Source organism: Canis aureus, chromosome 1 (assembly GCF_053574225.1).
Source record: "Canis aureus isolate CA01 chromosome 1, VMU_Caureus_v.1.0, whole genome shotgun sequence".
Taxonomy (NCBI): domain Eukaryota; kingdom Metazoa; phylum Chordata; class Mammalia; order Carnivora; family Canidae; genus Canis; species Canis aureus.
Genome location: NC_135611.1, coordinates 96,548,096 through 96,566,640, shown reverse-complemented (window position 1 = coordinate 96,566,640; position 18,545 = coordinate 96,548,096). Strand labels below are relative to the sequence as shown.

Sequence of the window (18,545 nt, the reverse complement as noted above, 5' to 3'; positions counted from 1 at the left end):
TCATGAATAAATAAATAAAATAAATAAATAAATCATTAAAAAAAAAAGAAGTAAACCATGATAAACTTCCTGATAATTTAGTTTTATAATTTTGCAGGTATCACATACCTTATCCCAGTACTGACACCTGAAACATGCTAATCCACGCACCTTGTGAAGCTCAGCAACATACAGAGCATAAAAGGTTAAAGAGCATGTTACCACATGGTCATTGAGAGCACAGAGGCTGGAACTCCACTGCTCCATTTCTAATCCTGGACTTTCTGTTACTCCCTGTGTGACCTTGGATGAGGTGCTTAAACTCTCTGTACTTCAGTTCCCTCATCTGTAAAATAAGATTAATAATAACACCTACTTCACAGAGTTCTTGTAAAGAGGACGTGAGTCAGTGAGTGTAGGGCTAATAGAAAAACTTTTGGCACTTGGTAGAGTAGCTGATCTTTCCATGTTAATGCTATTGACTTTCACATTTTGCCCAAGGTAATTACGGACTTAACTTCACACACACAAAAAAAATTTAGAAATGGAAGGCAAATTTAAGTGTTCTGTGGATCTCTGTGTGTCTTTAGATCTACCTAGGTTTACAGGGAATAAAAGGCAGCTAATTTTATCAAAGTTCTATAATCATTTTGTCCTGAAACTCCAAAAGAAATATCCATAGCCCCATAAAGTTGGAAGTCTGAGAGTCTCTTTCTCTCTCTCTCTTTTTAAAGATTTATTTATTTATTGAGAGAGAGAGAGAGTGAAAGAGAGAGCACAGGGGAAGAAGCAGAGGGGGAGGGGATGTCAAGTGGACTGCTGCTGAGTGTGGAACCCAAATGACCAGGGCTTGACGTGAAGCTGGACTTCGGTCTCCACATGAGGCTGGATCTCATGACCTGAGCCAAAACCAAGAGTGGATGTTTAACTGATTGCCAGGCACCCCTCTGAGAGTGAGTCTCTTTCCATGGTTCCAAAGAAAGCCCTGTATTTGGAGCCAGCTAGCCACAAAATCTAACTTTTTGATCAAAATCTAATAAGATACAACATAGGAATTCACACGTGATATTCTTAGAGATAAAAGAGCTATGGAATGCAAATTTTGCCAGCAAAGGAAGAATAAAAGGAATTTAGAAAATTCTAACATTTTTCTTTTTTTTAATATTCTTTTTTTTTAAGATTTCATTTATTTATGCAAGAGAGACAGAGAGAGAGAGAGAAAGAGAGGCAGAGACACTGACAGAGGGAGAAGCAGGCTCCACTCCATGTAGGGAGCCTGACATGAGACTCGATCCCAGGTCTCCAGGATCCCACCCTGGACTGAAGGCAGCGCTAAACCGCTGAGCCACCAGGGCTGCCCAGGCATTCTAACATTTTTCTTAATGTGAAAAGCCTACTTTCATTCTTAACTTGTCTCAATGCATGATGTTTTTCCTATTAAATTGTGGGAGAGGGGGCGGGAAGATGGGCATACCTACTGGTGATGATTGTGTTGTAAAGTGGGCATTTTGCATTTCTTTAAGTCCCAGATGTGTTTCCTGAGGTGTTCTAAAGAACAGTTACATCAGAATCACCTGAAATATCAATAAAAATTCAGATTCCTAGATCCTGCAGGTTTTGAAATGCATGGGAATTAAATCTAAAATGACTATATTATTAAGCAATTTTTTAAAAGAAGCCTGAAAATATGATCAGGAGACTGGACACAACAAGTAACATCTCACAGCTTTGAAAAAAATGCAAAAGAATATCTAGAAATGGAAAATGCTTCACTCATATGAAAATACAGTGGACATCTGAGCCTCAGATACACCCAGTTGAAGAGAGAACTGCAAGCGGAGCAGGAGAGAGAAATAAGGAAATCATCCAGAATACAATCCAGAGAAACAGGAGAAACAGAGGGTAGTAAGAGATATGCAAGGGTAGGTGAGAAGGTTGGAGTTGGAAAAAGAAAAATAATGAAGGATGACGAACAGTAAATATTTTAAAGAGGTGGTTGCTGAGAATTTTCCAGAATTGCTAAGACACCAATGCCCAGATCCAGAAAGCTCAATGAACTTCCAACATAAATTTGAAAAAAAAAAAAAAAGAAATGCTACCACACATGTAGGTTTATCATAGTAACACCGTAGAATCCCAAGGTGAAAAGACATTTAAAAGCATCATGAAGATTAGAACAGAACAGCCATCTATAAAAGATAGCAACAACAGGACCCAGAGGACAGAGGAGAGGAAAGATCTAAGTTGGGCATGTTGTCAAAGGAGATGATAAGATATCATTCCACACCCGCCAGATTGGCAAAAAATATAAAGTCTGATAACACCAAGTGTTGGAGAGAATGTGAATCAATGGTAATTCTCCGTAACTCTGCCAGTGGAGTGGAAAACTTGTGCAACCAGCAAGGCAAAGTTTGGTGTCACTGAGTGAAATGAAAGAAGGTCTTGCCCCATGACCCATCCTGGCTCTTCCCAGGGCAACATTTACAAACCTGCTCCAGAAGTCATCTACAAGAATGTGTGACAGCAGAAGTGCTGAGAGTGACAAAAAAAGAAAGAAAGAAAAAAGAAAAAGGAAAGAAGAAAGAAAGAAAGAAAAAGAAAGAAAGAAAGAAAGAAAGAAAGAAAGAAAGAAAGAAGAAAGGAAGAAAGAAAGAAAGAAAGAAAGAAAGAAAGAAAGAGAAAGAAAGAAAGGAAGAAAGAAGAAAGGAAGAAAGAAAGAAAGAAAAAGAAAGAAAGAAAGAAGAAAGGAAGAAAGAAAGAAAAAGAAAGAAAGAAAGAAAGAAAAAGAAAGAAAGAAAGAAGAAAGAAAGAAAAAGAAAATAACCAAAATATCCATCAGTAATACCATCCATCAGTAATACCATGGAAAATAAAATAAAATCTGGTGTCATCATACAATAAAATTCTCCAGTGATGAAATGATCCACAACTGCATGCATCAACATGCATGAATGAATCTCGACAACACAATATGAGCAAAAGAAGTCACAAAGAATATACATAGTACAATTACATTGATATATAATCCAAAAAACAGGCAAAAGCTTAGAGATAAAAACATGTTAACACTCTGTGTGTATGTGTGCGTGTAAAAGTACAAAAACACGGGTATACATTACATTCAGATTGCACTTGATCTTAGCCAAAAGGCTAAGAAGCAACGTATCATCACATTCAGATTAATGTCTACTTTTTAGGAGGAAGAGGAGAGAATTAAGGGGCTGGGGGTAGAAGCAGAGGGCTTCTTCCACTGTATCTCACATAACATTTCATTTTAAAAACAAAATCATAAGCAAACATAGAACATGATATTATGTAATCAATATGGGTGATGGGCTTGTAAGATTTAATATTCTTATTTATATTTTTATTTGTGATTTTCTTCATTATTTGAAGTATTCCTTAATTTTAGAAACAAAGTACACTAGTATACATGATAAATAAAGAGCTCACAAAAATAGTAATAATAAAAAATAACCACCAAAAAAAAAGCAGGTAAAAGATTTGAGCTGATACTTCACTAAAGCAGATATGTGAATGTCAAGTAAGTTCAAGAAGTGCTCCGTATCAGTAGTTATTAAGATAATGAAAAGTAAAAGTACAGTAAGATACCACAGCACACACACTAGTAGGGCGGATAAAATTTAAAAGACCACATCAAATACTGTCAAGGATGTGGAGCAACAGAAAGTTTCTTACATTGCTGATGCAAATGTACAACGATATAATCTCTTGGACATCGCTTTGGCAGTTTCTTTTCTTTCTTTTTTTTTTTTTTTTTAACTTCGGCAGTTTCCTAACAATTAAACAGATTAGGGCGCCTGGGTGGCTCAGTGGAGCATCCGCCTTCGGCTTGGGTTGTGATCCTGGGGTCCCAGGATCGAGTCCCACATCAGGCTCCCTACAGGGAGCCTGCTTTCTCCCTCTGCATGTGTCTCTGTTTCTGTCTCTCTTGTGAATAAATAAATAAAATCTTTAAAAAAAAAACAAGTAAACAGATTACCTCTATAAACATATAAATCCTATAACCCACCATTCCATTCCGAAGCCTTTCACAGGACAAAAGAAGGCATATGTCTGTGGAAAGACATACGCAAGTGACCATAACAGCTTTATTTGAAAGAGCTAAACCCTGGAAGCAACCCAAATGTCCATGAACAGGTAAGTGGACAAGCTCTGATATATCCGTATAATAAAACAGTAGTTGGCAGTAGGAAGGAATGCATTATAGGCCACAGCAAAAATCGTCTTCAGAGTAATTACACTGAGTGAAAGAGGCCAGATGAGAGAGAGTATACGCTGTAGGTATGATTCCATCTATTTTAGGAAATGTAAGCTAAAGCAGAGCAGCAGAGAAAGTAGCTGAGTGATCCCCAGGGATGGGGGGTGGGGTGGGGTGGCGAGAAGAGGGAGGGATTCCCAGCGGGCAGGAGGAAGCTTCCAGGGTGATTCACAGGTTCCTGATCTCGATCGTGGTGATGGATTTACGAGGGTGTGCCTAGCCAAATTCATCAGATTGAGCTCCTTCGATATGTGCGTCTTTGTGTATCAACTACACCCCCATAAAGCCGGGAAAAAAAATAAACAAAGCAAGTGGAGAAGTAGTAAGGGAACTAGCAGGGCCGGGGAAGCCACAAGCCACAAACCTGCAGAAAATCCTGCCCAAATGTACCGCGAGACAGGTCAGGAATTTGCTGCACCAAGGACATTGGAAGGCCTCAACGCAGGGCCCTGGATTGAAGTGTTTTACACACCGCCTGTCACCATCCCAATTCCCCAGACAGATGCAGACCCTCCCCTCCCCACCCACCCTGGCTACAGCTCCCCCCTCCACTTCACCCCAACTGCTCCAGGCAGCCGGGCAGTCAGGCTTGTCCCTGCTGGCTTCGGTGCATTCCTCTCTGGTGGGGAGGAAGGGTCCACCCAAGAGGTGTGGGCTCCGACCTGTGGACACACACACCAGCATCCGTGCCGTGTCTCTGCAGGACATGCCCCTGACGCAGCCTGCTCTTTAACTCGAATAGACAAGGGGTTCCCAAGCGTTTGAGGAGATCTTCCAACAGGAAAGAGAGAGTCGGAAGAAAGAGAGAGGTAGGAAGGAGGGAAGGCAGGGTGGGGAGGAAGGAGGGGGAGGAATGTTGTGATTGAAGGAGGGAAGGAGGGAGCAAAATCAAACCAGGGGAAATAGGGACACGTCAGAAAAAACACAGCCTTGAAAAAATCGTCATTACTATCTTTAGAGGAATAACAGAAGATGCTACATCCGTAAATCACGAAAAGCTGCCATGAAAAGGAACAATGAAGATGAAGAGGGGGCCCCGGGAATTAAACTTGTGATGGTGAAATACACCTGGGGACTTGGCAAGAGGGTCTGGAGCAGGAGCGGGTGGAATGTGAGCTGGCCAGGATGCAGGAGGCTCCCCGCGGACCCATAGCCGAGCGCCCCAAGTGTCAGGGTGGACAATCCACTGCACTCCAGAATCTGCTGAGGACTCCCTCCTTCACCAGCGCAGGTGGAGAATGCCGGTGTGCAAGGTGTCCGCAGGGCCACCACGGGAGGGTGTTCTGTTTTGGCTCAGCCAGGGGACAGAGGGGTCCCTGACCTAGCCTGGTGTCTGCTCACCGGGGCCCCAGGATACAGCTGGATCCACCTCAGGGGAGCAAGTCCCCAGGGAAGGGAGTTTCTTTATAATTCACACGGAGATACACTGTGGACAGACGGGTGGCCTGGGCATCAGCAAAGGACAGACCTGTGTCCCCAAGGGCACAGTTGCCTGCACGGCTGCACCTCCCCCGAGGTGAGATGCAGCCTGGACCCCAGATGGCACCCAGCAGGGACCCACGCAGGCCTCGCAACAGTGCTGGTCCCAAGAAGGGGGCTCAGACCTTTGGCATTGACTGCACCCCAGAAGTGGTGGCTGAGCGCTCAGCTCCTGAGAGGCACAGCTCCCGCTTCCGCCGCTGGGTGCTCCCAGCACCTGCCAAGGCTGCAGGCTCCAGGGCCCACCCCCAGGGCGCCCTGCCAGCCATCTTCTCCAGAAGGACACTTGGGGGCAGTCATTCAACATTGCACATGCTCTCCTCTCCTCTGCATGGCTCCCATTCACCCTGAGAACGAGCCTGCCCCGGGGGCTCCGGGGGCTCTGTGACACCCTGGGCCTCTTCCCCAGGCAGGAACACAGCTTTGGCACACAGGAGGCTCCTGGAGGGAAGGGGGGACACCCCCCCGTGGGACTCCTAAATGCCAGCCCTCCCCAGGGCCCGGCCCAACATAAGAGAGAACAAATGTGAGAGGCCTTGCTCTAAGGAGAGCTGGAGAAACACACACACACACACACACACACACACACACACACACACACAGCAGTATTGCAGTGTTGTGGGTTCCTTAGGACCAAGGCGCTAACAAGGACATCATTGCTGGCAAGGTGGCACAATCCGGGCAGGGGGCAGCTCACAAACGAGCAAAAGTGCGAAGGAGGCCGAGTGATGTCCGACGGGACGTGCCAGTGGCTCCGGATGGGACGCCAGGGTGGAAGTTCACAAGCAAGGGGGCATTGGCAGCAGGGGGGCAGGCTGCTGGACGTACCCTGCCCCCCGGACATCGTGGAAACTCCCAGCGGGGCGTGCACCGCACAGATGGGGTGGGGTTCGGGCTGCTGGCAAACAAGACACCACCCCCCCGCCAGGGCCCGCTGTCCTGCACACCTGCCTGGCGGCTGCCCTAAACCAAAACGGGATGCAACCCCCCGGAGTCCCACCGCACCCCTCCAGGGGGCAAAGCCAGCCTGGTGACCGAGACATTCAGACCCTTGGCCAAATGAGAATGTGTATATGTGTGTGTGCACATGTGTGTGCACGCCCTTGGGGCAATAGACACCCACTGCCCCCTGCCCCCGGAGAGTTGCAGGAAGTCACAGAGAGCTTCCGGGGGTCTCGATGATTCCATTGGGGTAGGGGTGTGTGCAGGCAGGGGTGAGGCTGCTTCCAGAGGTCCTTGTAAAGGGGGGGCTGAAATGGAGCCCATGAGTGGGTGCAGTGGGCCAGGCCCTGGAGGACTAGGACGGCTGTGGAAGAGCCGGGGGCTCCATGTTCCTGCCCCCCCTCCTGCTGGCAGGTGCCCCACTCTCTGCTCAGGGGCACCTCCTTCTCAGGCCCCCTGGCACTTGCTCCCCTTCGCCTGTTAACCCTGCAGGACCCCAGGAGCCTGGGACCAGCCAAAAGTGCAATGACAACCCCGGGGGTGGCAGCTGACACACCCTCACACTGCTGTACACGAGTGTATGCCTATGCACACCCTCACATACTCATGCACACATGCACATGCACACATATAAGCACACCCTCGCACACATCCTAACGCATACACGTGTACACAGGCTCACATGGGTACACACGCTCAGTGTACACCTGTGTGCCTACACACATGCTTCCATGTTCATGCACACACATATAGGCACACCCTCGTGTACATGCTAACGCATACACATGTGTACACAGGCTCACACAGACACACATACAAAGTATACACATATGTATGCCTACATACACATGCTGACATGCTCATGCACACATGCACATGCACACATATAGGCACATCCTCACGCACATGTTAATGCACACACATGTATACACATGCTCACACAATCATAGCATTGCACACTCACACACTTACATATACCTGTATGTGTTCATACCAGCACTTACACACTCACACACAGGGCCCTGGGTGAGACAATGCCCACCGCACACCACCACAAAGCTGGCTGTCTGAGGTGGGTACGTACCAGTGACCCCGAGTCCCCCGCTTGCTGGATTGTAAGGTGCCTCTAACTCCCATCTTCAGATCCTAGGCTGGCCTGGTGGCAGGGGAAGGGGCGGTGAGGGAGGCCATCGCCTTGCGAGGAGCTAACAAAACAGTGATCAGACAAATAAGACTTTAATGCAATATTTTAAAAATTGAAATTAATGCAAGACAATCCATGATTGTTAAAGACCATAGGGGCGCTGAGCTGAGCTATGCTGGACCTGAAACAAGAGGAGCAACCGGGACAACATGCGACTCCTGTGCCACCGTCTAGTCTAACAGGGAGAACACAGACAAGCAGGCTGATGAGCACGATCCCTGACCCACAACCTCCCAAAGGGACGGGACACCCTCAGGAGCCTCCCGCCCTGGCTGGAGGAGTCCAAAGAGGTGATGGTGACACCCAATGTGGGCCCTGGAGAGGAAAGGGCCCTGGAGAGGAAAGGGCCCAGGCGGTTGACGATGTTTTCCTAAAGTCAGTTTCTCAGTTTGGATGGTTGTCGCTCTGCCGCCCACCCCTCCTGTGATGGTGACAGAGATGTTGAGAACAGGGGAAGCCCTCTGGCATTTCCCTCACACGATCTCACCAGCTTCTCTGTGAGTCTCTGACAGCTTCCAAACTTAAACAGTTAAATAAATAAATAAATAAATAAATAAATAAATAAATAAATAAATAGCTGACTTATCAAAAAGAGAGAGAGAGAGAGAAAGAGGGGACCAGCCTGCATTAGGTGGAGACCACTTCTGGCCGCTGAGCCAGGCCCTGAGGACATGAGGGTGGAGATTAGGGGTCTCGTCCTCGAGGCTGGGTAAGGGCACCTGGGGGATGGTGCTTGGAGCAGATGGAGGCTCAGGGGAGAGCAGGGGTCCCAGCAACACCCGAGGGCTGGCCGTGGTCAACGATGGCCATGGGCACTCCAGCTGCAGGGGTGAGGGCGGAGAACTTGCTCCAGATGAGGACACGGAGCTGAGGCGGATGAGGGCCCCCGGGGCCAGATCCGTCTATGCAATGGGCCGCAGGACACCAGACACATGACAGGATTGCAGGCGGGGGCTGGCTTCCCAGTGAAATAGGAGGGCGTCGGAAATGACCAGCCAGCCTTACAAGGACGGTGTTTGACCAGAAAGATCAAGACTTTAACTGGAAGTGATTAGTGTCCACAGAAGCACACACCCCGGGTGGCCTGGGTCCAAGGCTCTGAGCCGAATGACTGCGCCGCGGCCGCTGCACTGGCGGGAGCTGGTCACAGGGAAGGAGCGGCCTTGGCTGAGGCTCACTGTGGGTGAGATGGCCCAGCAGGGAGCCCTGATGTCCCCGGGGAGAAGCCGCTGCCCCCCCCATCAGCTTCAAAAAGGCCATGACTGGCAGTGGGCAGGTGGGGCCCTAGGACCCGCACACGACACCTCCTGGAGCTCTTTAGTTCCTGAGGATAAAACCACGGCCAAGAAATGACCAGTACACCTTGATCTGGGGTAGGAAGCTGTGCTGTGCCACTCCTGCTCACAGAAGGTGGGCTGTGCGGCCCTGGGCAGCCTGGAACTTTCCAAGGGGCACTGCAGTGCGGGAACAGTGGGGCAGCCTGTCGTTGGGCTGGCCTGAGTCCTCGAAAACAGGTGTTGGAGGCACCTTATAATCCAGCAGGTGGGGGACTTGGGGTCACCAGAATATGCCCACCTCGGATAGCCAGGTTTGTGCCATTGGGCAAGGGGGGTGTGCAGCAGGGACCAGGTGGGTGTGTGTTCATGCTGATGTGAATGAATGCCTGTGGGTGTAAGTGTGAGTGTGCAACGGTGTGAACATGTGTGTATGTGTGAGCCCCCTCCCCATCCTCCATCCTCCTCCCTTCCTCTCCCCCTCACAGCTCTGGGCACAAGTCACCCTAATGCACTTGTAAATAAACCAATGCAAGGACTGACCAGGTACCAGCTGCTGATGCGTCTGCTGTCATCTCCAGTCCTTACTACACCCCCATGGCAGATGCACAACAAACTCAAGGTCAGTGACGTGCTCGGGCTAAGGGCAACGGGGACTAGGCTTTGGACTCCGTCCCCCTGAACACCACGCCCTGGCACCTGCCACCACGAAGCTCTTGGGCATCGTCTCAGTTCGCAGGTGACGCTCAAGGCTAAGTACCTAGTAGTGTACTGTCCCCTTTCACTGGCCTTCCCCAGGACAAAGGGACACAAGGCTCAGAGCATCGACCGCCTCGGGTGGCCCACGTCACACAGGAGCGGGGTATTCTGGGGCTGGAGCCTCAGTCTCAGGGGCATCCACGGGCCTAGGGGGATAGGGATTTTCCCAGATGGGCCCTGGGGAGACTCCTGCCATCCTCTCTTCTTTGTGGGGCTTCTGGGCTTCCCAGTTTGCTTCTCTGGGCAGACGGCTTCCTGTGCTGGTTCACAGCCCCGCTGTTCCCAGTGAGCGGCCTGGAACCCCCCAGACCCCCCCAGGACTCCGGCACCCCCTCTATGCAAACACCCCCCCCATCATCTGACTAATGCTCCATGTCCCTGTTCCTATTGCATATCCACGGTCCCTGCTTGGGCCAGGATCCACCCCTGTCGCCCCCCCAGCAAAGGCCCCAGGCTGGGGGCGGGTGGCGGGGGCGGGGAGTCAGGGCACAGGTGAGCGGAGGCGCATAGAGCTAGCCAAGAGGAGGGACACGGCAGCTTCCTGGGCAGACTGGCCCAAGAGTCCATTGCTCCTCTGGCATGTATATTTACACTGGGTTTCTGACCTCCAGGGAGACGGAGTTATAAATGGAATCACAAACAGATTTTTTTTAAGACTTTATTTATTTATTCCTGAGAGACACAGAGAGAGGCAGAGACACAGGCAGAGGGAGAAGCAGGCTCCCTGCGGGGACCCCGACGAGGGACTCGATCCCAGGACCCCAGGATCATGACTTGAGCAGAAGGCAGATGCTCAAGCCTTGAGTCCCCCAGGTGCCTCTCTTAAAGGGCCATATTATAAAAGGTCTCACTCACCCCCAGGGTGAGTAATAATAAACTTGGGTTTCAATGAGCAGGTGTCCCATTGCCAGGGGTGGGGAAACTGAAATGATACCTGTGTATGGAGGCCTCCCCTGTGATGGGCCGTGTCCTAAACACCTAAACACTTGCCGGCTCTGTCCTCCTCACCTCCCGCCAGAACCCTGAGGAGGTCCTCAGCCCCGCCGCCCGGAGGGCACACAGGCCTGTGCGGCAGCCCCGCGACCCGCTGCCCTCCGGAGTGGTTTCCGCCGCCCCGGGGAGGGGCTCTCACTGCCTCGGCATCACCCGGGAAGGGGGGGCAGGGAGGCTTCGGGAGAAACAAACCAAATTGGTTTCCTTTAGTTTAAAAGTTCAAATCTAATCTATTACAGGAAGGAAATGATACTCGAGTTTTCTTTTCTCGTCTTTAACCAGACTTCAATTTCAGTTTCAAGTCTCTTGAAAAGCTTCACAAAAATCCCTCGTGCTTTATCAGTAATTTTTAACTGTCTAATTGAGTGGAAGGAGTAGACGCGTTGCTGAAGAACATCAGCAGGTTGTCACAAATCAGGTCCACACGCTCCAAACCCGAGCCGTCTCCACCGTCTCTACCGCGAGGCGGCAGGCGCCCGGCCACGGCAGCTGTCTCTCAGAGCGCGGGGGGCTGCCCGCGGCACAGGCTGGGCTATGGGGTTTCCCCCCACTTCAAGAGGGAAAACAAATTATGTGCGTTGCCCTGTTGGCATTTCACGGTGTCAAAAGCTGGCCCAAGTGTCTCAAATGGGGACGCCAGCCCTTTGCTCTTTCCCTCTCACCCTTTCCAGCAGGGATGGGGAGGGGGGACCCTGCTGGGACCCAGAACTGGCCTCAGGGCCACGCAAGTGTCAGTGGGTGCCAGGCACCTCTTCCTGGCTGGGGTCACACCTCCCCGCAGGCTCCCGTCTCTCCCCTGGAGAGGCCCAGAGGTGCATCCCCAGCATGATCCGAGCCTGGGGGACAGTCTCAGACTGGCTGTCTCCACAGTTACACAGAGCAACAAACTATAGGGGAAGTAGCTAAGGCCAGGTAGGGACCAGGTCAAGAGGAGGACTTGGGTCCAATGCTAGGAAGGAGCTTTGTATGAGAGCAGTAGACCCAGGGCGGGGTGGACTTTCCCAGGAGGTGATGGGTCACCTCTGCCGGGAGGCAGGAAGGTCAAGTCCTGATGAGCACCTGTTGGGGATGTGTAGGGAGAACTCCTAGAACAGGTAAAGGCTCAACCCGAATGACTTTCTCAGAAGGGCATCTGAGCACCACAGTACCCTCGCCCCAAGATGCCCCCTCTCGTGTCCCCACGATTATCTCCTTCATGTAATCTTATCCAAGCCTAACCATCCTGCTTCTTTACCTGTGACTCCTTTCACTGCCTCTACCACCTGCCTGTTGGTTCCATGAAGGTGGGGCCCTCCTCCCACCCCGTAGTGCACTGGATACAGTGAGTAAATATTTACCAAATAGAGAAATGAGTGAATGAATGATTTCTAAGTCTCCTTTCAATTCTGAGTCAATGAGGTGTCAGGTGACCCTCAGTTTACCCCTGAGTATACTTCTTAAAAAAAAAAAAAAGACAAGGATGGAACACCTGGGCGGCTCGGACTAAGCAGCCGACTCTTGGTTTCAGGTCATGACCTCAGGGTGGTGGGAGCGACCCCAAGTCAGACTCTATACTTTACACAGCGTCTGCTTCTCCCTCTCCCTGTTCTTCTCCATCTCCGTCCTTCTCGGCGCTTCTCTGCTCCTCTCACTCTCAAATCTTTCTTTTTTTTTTAAATGAAGATGTTTTTGGGGACAGCTGGGGAAAAGGAACAAGTAAGTACATCAAAGGAAAGGAAAGGAAACCTATCTTTGCACACAGACTGCATGCACTTGTATATAGAAAACCCTTAAGTAATCCACCCAACAATCTACTGGTGCTAACACACAGGTTCAGAGAAATTGAAGAATATGTGATTGATACATGAAAATAAATTGTTCTTCGGTGCACTAGCAGTGAGCAATCCAAAAGTGAAATTAAGAAAACAATGCCATTGTCTTAAAGATGTTATTTATTTATTTATTTATTTATTTATTTATTTATTTATTTACTTATGTATTTACTGTTTAAGGGAGGGAACGAGGAGAGGAAGAGGGACAAGCAAACTCCTCGCTGAACAGGGAGCCAGACACGGGACTCCATCCCATGACCCTGAGATCATGATCTGAGCTGAAATCAAAGAGTTGGACGCTCAACCAACTAAGTCACTCAGATGCCCCAACAATGCCATTTATTTTATTTTATTTTATTTTATTTTATTTTATTTTATTTTATTTTATTTTATTTTTATTCAAATCGAATAAACCACCTAGGAGTAAATTCAACAAAAGAAATGAAAGGTTTTTACACTTTGAACTGCAAAACATTTTTGAAAGAAACTAAGGAAGAAATAAAGTAAACAGAAAGACATCCTGTGTTCATAGATAGGAAAAGCTTAATACTGCCCATCAAAGTCCCAGCTGGCTTTTCTTCCCCTAAAGTGACAGGCTAATCTTAAAATTCCTAAGGAAATACAAAGCATGCTGAATAGCCAAAATTATCTTGAAATGGAAAAATAGCTGGAGAGCTCGTATTTCTCAATTTAAAAGATGGAAAGGAATTTGGATAGACATTTCTCCAAAAGAGATACACCAACAACTGATAAACCCACAAGAAGATGCTCAACGTGACTAATCACTGGGAAATGCAAATCAAAGCCACAATGAAATACCGCTTCACGTGCACTAGGGTGACTAAAATTAAAAAGACAGACAATGACAAGTGTTGATGAGGACGTGGGGAAATTCAAGCCCTTGGGTAGTGCTGGTGGGAATGTAAAAGTGCAGCTGCCTTGGGAACCAGTTTGGCAGTTCCTCAAAATGGTAAACGTAGAGTCACCATGTGACCAAAACCATTCTACTCCTAGGTCCATATTCAAGAGAAGGGAAGACACACGGGCACACAAAACCTTGTAAGGTACTATTTAAATCAGCATTGTTCCAAATAGCCAAAAAAGTGGAAATAACCCAATGCCCGTCGGCTGATAAATTTGTTGAACAAAATGTGGTATATCCACGAAATAGATTCTTACTTGGCAATAAAAAGGAATAAGCACTGACATGCTATATAACATGGATAAACCTTGAAGACAAGCAAAGTGAAGCAAGTCAGAAATAAAAGGCCACATGTTACATTATTCCGGATATTAAATGTCCAGAATAGGCAAATCCATAGAAATTAGAAAGTAGGTTGCAGAGGGATAAAGAATGGGGAGTGACTTCTGGGTACAGGGCTTCCTTTTTGGGGTAATGAAAGTGTTTTAAAATTAGATTATGGTGCACGACTCTGTGAACATACTAGAAACCACTGATTTATACATGTTGGAAGGATAAATATCTCAATTCAATTCTTAACCATTTTTAAAAAGTCAAAGGGAATACTTGATTTGAGGGAGATGAATTTTTGAAGATAGTGTTTGTGGTCTTAGACTTTGCTTTAAAATGTTAACAAGGGATGAGAAAGATTTCTTTTTATCAATGATTTTATCTCACGCTATATTTAAAAAATGATCAAAAAAGATGTTCTTTACGTAAATTATTATTTTGAAATATTTCAAGCATACAGAAAATAATATAATAAAATCCATGGAAAGCTTACCTAACTTTGTAAGATCTCAACATTCTGTCACGTCTCAGGTGGGTCTTTTATTAGGTAAGAAATAAAATTTTACATTATAGCTAAAGAGCCCTGAATACTCCATCCCCAATTACATCCCTACTACTCTATCCCCCAGAGTAACTGCCATCCTTAATTATGAAGCTTCTAAGTCTCACATATATTTTTATTATTGTGTTTATTATGTATCTATAATCAAGAACAGTATGTTCTGGCTTTATAAAATTATTTATAAATGTTATCATGTTGTAAATACCCCTCTGTAAATTGCATGCTTAAGTCAACATTATGCTTTTGAGATTTATCAATATTAATTCATTCATTTTACTAAACAGAAAAGCATACAGTTCACATTATATGGCTTTTGCCAAAGGTTGTTATTCCATGCCTCTGGATATGCACATTCAGAGTATTTATGTGTTTCCTGTTATGAGCCACGCTGCCATGCACGACTCCTTGGGTAGGGGCTTCTCTAGGGAGTCATCATCAGCAGAACTGCCAGGTCATAGGGATGCGTATTTCTCCCAGATGTTGCCAAGTTGTCCTTCACCAAGGTCAGCTCCTTGTATTCCTACCATCAAAATCAGAGTTCCCAGCCCCCACAGCCCACCTTCAAAGAGCACTGTCAACTTTTAGTTTTCTGATCTGCTTCCTATTGTAATTTTCACCTTCCAATTACTAGTGAGATTGTGTATTTTCATGTATGTTGGTCTTTGGGGCTGTGTCTCCTGTGGATTGCCTGTTTATATGTTTTGTCCATTATTCCATTGATTTTTTTTTTTTTGCTTATTCTTAGAAACTTAAAGAGTTCTTTATGTACTTAGCATACTAATCCTTTGTCTGCTTTATGTTTGCAAACAGTATATCTCCTGGACTGCAAACTTGTGTTCACTCCTCAACGTTGTCTTCTATGCTTATTTTTAACTCTATGTAGCCCAATGGATTGAGGTTTGGTTTTGTGTTTTTTCGCCTTTTGTCTGAGAAATCCTTGACAATTTTAAGATCATAAATATCGCCCCTATAAACCACCAAAAAAATTTTTTTGTAACTTTGCTTTTCACATATAGGTCTTTAATCAACCTGGAATCATGTTTGACTGTGGTGTGAGATGGAGATTTAATTTTATGTTTTCTGACACTTCTGCCTGCTGCATTGATTGAACTGTTTATCATGTCGCTGGTCTACACAGCCACCTCCCTCATATATAAATCTCCTTCAGATGCAGGGGTCTGCTTCCAAGCTCTCTCTGTTTTCTCTGATTTATTTGTTTATTATTATAGCTTCATAAAAAGTCCAAACACCCAATAAGCAAATTCTCTCACCTTGATTAATTTTGCTTATTCTCGGCCAGTTCTGCTTCCATATGAGTTTTTGATCAGCTTGTTAGATTTCTCTAAAATATTTGTTGAACGTCAACAATTCCTGGGTTAATTTGGGAAAACGAATATCTTTATGCTGTTGAGTTTTCCTATCCATTGTTACCGTAGTTACTCTATCTGGTCTTCTTTTATGTACCTCAAGGACACTTTGAAATGTCCTTCGTAAAGAACTTTCACAGCTTTTGTTAGATTTCTGCATAGTTACCATGTTGTTTTTTTTTTTTTGCCACTATAAATGGCACATTTCTTAAATTGCATTTTATAATCTGTTGTTGCAAATAACACATTGATTTTTTCACACTTACCTTATGTCCAAAAAAAAAAAAAAAAAAAACAGCTAAACACCCTCACTGATTTTTCTTTTCATCTACAGATTCTCTCAGATTTTTCTACATATACAATCTTCTCATCTATAGGAAATTTCATCTTTTCTTCTCTCAGGAATTCTAGCATTTGTCATTCCCCCCCGCCCAATATCTTATGAGAATAAGTAGCTCAAGTAAAATATTGGGTAAAAGGTGATGGCAGACATTCTCAGCTTGTCTCGGACTTCAAACACCCTCATTCTAAGGTTTCCCCAGTGGAGGCTGCTTGCTACAGTTAATTTGCAGGGATTTTTTTTTCCCATGAAGTTAAGAGACTTCTTTCTGTTCCCAATTTCCTATGAGTTTGTGCCTTGAATGTATATGGAATTTTAAATTGTGAATTACACAAACAGATTTTCAAATGTAATCTCACAGTCCTTAAAAAAAAAAAATCCAGATTCATCAGGATCGATTTGTTTTTACATATCACTGAACTCCATTCGCTAATCTCTGTCAGGATTCTGATGTTTGCATTTATAAGGAGGATGAATCTCCTTCTTTCTCTTGCTGTCTTTGCTTTGGTCAAAAAAAAAAAAAACTAATCTCAGAAAATGAGTCAGAGATCAGTGCCTCCTTTCTATCCTTTGTAACATTTACACAACTTTGGGATACCTGTTCCTTAACTCTTTGGCAGAATTCTCTTATCAAACTGTCTGGTCCTGACATCTTGTGTGTATTTTTTTTTAAATTTATTTATTCATGAGAGACACACAGAGAGAGGCAGAGACACAAGCAGAGGGAGAAGCAGGATCTCTGCAGGAATCCTCCAAGATCATGCCCTGGGCTAAAGGCAGATGCTCAACCACTGAGCCCCTCAGGTGCCCCCATCTTGTGTGTAGTATTAAGCAGAATAGACTTCTAAACTGCTGGCAACATTTCTTTAATGGTTAAAGGCCTATCCAGTTTCTTTTCATTTTTGAATTTTGCTCAATAACATTTTTAGAGATAATTATTCTCTCTCTATGTTTTTGTTGTTGTTGTTGTTGTTCCTAGTATAACTCTTGTTTTAATCTCTATCAATAATGACCTGCCTTCTTTCATTCCTAGTGTTGCCAATTTATGTCTCCAGGCTGTGTTTATTCTCCCTCTGCAGGGGGATTATCACCACTGCCCGCCCACAAAGACTCTCCTCCCTGCTGGGCTCTTACCTCACTGGCAGGCCAGCCCGGCCCCAGGACTGGCTTGGGCTGAGGGTCTGTGAGCAGAAATGATGGTTTTCACATCCTGGCCAAGCCCAGAAGAGCGTGCAAGCTCCCCACCCGCTCTGGGCACTCCCAAAGCAAAGCCTGGAGGTTGCCTACCGGGCTGCAGCCGCAGCTTGCTGCAGCGTGGTCGGGTGGAGCGGAGCGCCTGCGGTAGGCCTTGTAAGTGACGGGAGACAGCCCTTTGCTGTGTTAAGCCACTGAGATTTGTGGGTTGTTTATTATCGGCTCAAGCCTAGATGGTCCTGACAAACACACAAAGATTTATACCAAATGAGATTCACGGCAGCATTACTTATAATAGTATAATTTTAACAACAGCACTAAATGTCAAAAGATGGGAGCTGGCCAAATAAATTATGGCTAATGGCATAATACCGGAATGCATATTTTACAACAAATAAAAACTTACATGTTGAAGATCTCTAGAAGCAATGGGAGTGTTCTCACAATAAAATATCGGGCGGGGGAGAAAGGGAGAACATCAAAGAACACACACAGTATAATCACATTTTTATTTAAAACCGCTGATATAAAGTCAGAGGAAAAAAATAAAGCGCCAGCACCACGATGCTGGTAGCGGTCACAGCAATGAGAAAACAAAAAAAAAAATAAAAAGAGTAAGGATCCAGCAGAAACGGCCACCGGGGAGTTTGTAAGACGGAGCGCTGAGGACGAGCTGAATGATGTTATTTTACAAAATACGGAGAAAGTAAGGATTGTCCGCCAAGCCCACGGGAACAGCGGGTGGGATTACGTCCCACCCAGGACTTGGAAAATCACTTTACGGGGTGCAGTGTGAACTCCTTCCTTATCCCTTATTCCTGCTGACAGTCACCCTAATCTCAGGCCCCATGGTGGCTGGTCACGGTCAGGGTGAGAAGTAGGGGTCAGGGGGTCTTGACACACGCAGGTGGGTGTTCGAAAGAATGCCCCGAGCTGCCTGTGATGTGCGGATGACGGGGTGCGCCGTGTAACAACATGGACAACTTGGCCTTGTCATCCCCCGAGGTTTGAAAAATATCTCAGGCTCAGGCTTTCCGGGAACACAGTGCCGAGGAAGGGTGTGGGCTTCCAGAAACAGTGGACCGCTCTGAAATCACCAGGGCCCAC

General features: G+C 46.4%; 1 long non-coding RNA gene across 1 annotated transcript; it reads left to right on the top strand.

The window, feature by feature from the left end:
- The first annotated feature begins 8,952 nt into the window (after positions 1-8,952).
- Positions 8,953-14,467, top strand: LOC144290206 (uncharacterized). The gene is made up of 3 exons (XR_013358009.1): positions 8,953-9,069; positions 9,649-9,782; positions 12,904-14,467. It is a non-coding gene; the product is annotated as an uncharacterized LOC144290206 (long non-coding RNA).
- Positions 14,468-18,545: the final 4,078 nt, after the last annotated feature.